Source organism: Anoplopoma fimbria, unplaced genomic scaffold (genome assembly GCF_027596085.1).
Source record: "Anoplopoma fimbria isolate UVic2021 breed Golden Eagle Sablefish unplaced genomic scaffold, Afim_UVic_2022 Un_contig_4636_pilon_pilon, whole genome shotgun sequence".
Taxonomy (NCBI): Eukaryota; Metazoa; Chordata; class Actinopteri; order Perciformes; family Anoplopomatidae; genus Anoplopoma; species Anoplopoma fimbria.
In genome coordinates, this window is record NW_026548459.1 from 1 (window position 1) to 516 (window position 516).

At 45.5% G+C, this 516-nt stretch overlaps 2 non-coding genes across 2 annotated transcripts; both read right to left on the reverse strand.

Annotated features, from left to right (window-relative positions):
- Positions 1-28: 28 nt before the first annotated feature.
- On the reverse strand, positions 29-217 carry LOC129114512 (U2 spliceosomal RNA). The gene has a single exon (XR_008532515.1). It is a non-coding gene; the product is annotated as a U2 spliceosomal RNA (small nuclear RNA).
- Positions 218-395: 178 nt separating this feature from the next.
- Positions 396-510, reverse strand: LOC129114513 (U5 spliceosomal RNA). Its single transcript, XR_008532516.1, has one exon. It is a non-coding gene; the product is annotated as a U5 spliceosomal RNA (small nuclear RNA).
- Positions 511-516: the final 6 nt, after the last annotated feature.

The following is a 516-nucleotide window of genomic DNA, read 5'->3' on the forward strand; positions in this document are numbered from 1 at the left end:
TTGATGTTTTGTTGTTCACAAGTCATTCGAAGGGTGCACCGTTCCTGGCGATGCTGCAATACCAGGTCAATGCGTGGAGTGAACGGAGCAAGCCCCTTTTTCATCTCCCAGTGCTAAAAATCTGCTTAATAAGTTATCCTCATATAGAGGACATATCAGATATTAAACTGATAAGAACAGATACTACACTTGATCTTAGCCAAAAGGCCGAAGCGATGATCCCCAACTGTTTGCTGCCCGTGTCAACCTCGTGGCACACGTGTCGCTTGTCATGGTGCAGTACTTTCAATTGGGCATTGCGGGGATGCTGCTTAGCACAACCGCACAGGCCCTACAAGGTCAAGCACACTTGTCTTGTTAAAATCAGCTTCTATTCTTTTGACAAGTACACAAGGCTCAGCCGAATGGCAAAGCCTGCCAAAAATAGGTTCAACTCATTGGTGTTCCTCTCCACGGAAGTCTTTAGTAAAAGGCGAAAGACTTGTGCGTTATGAAGAGAAACCAAAGTAAGTACCG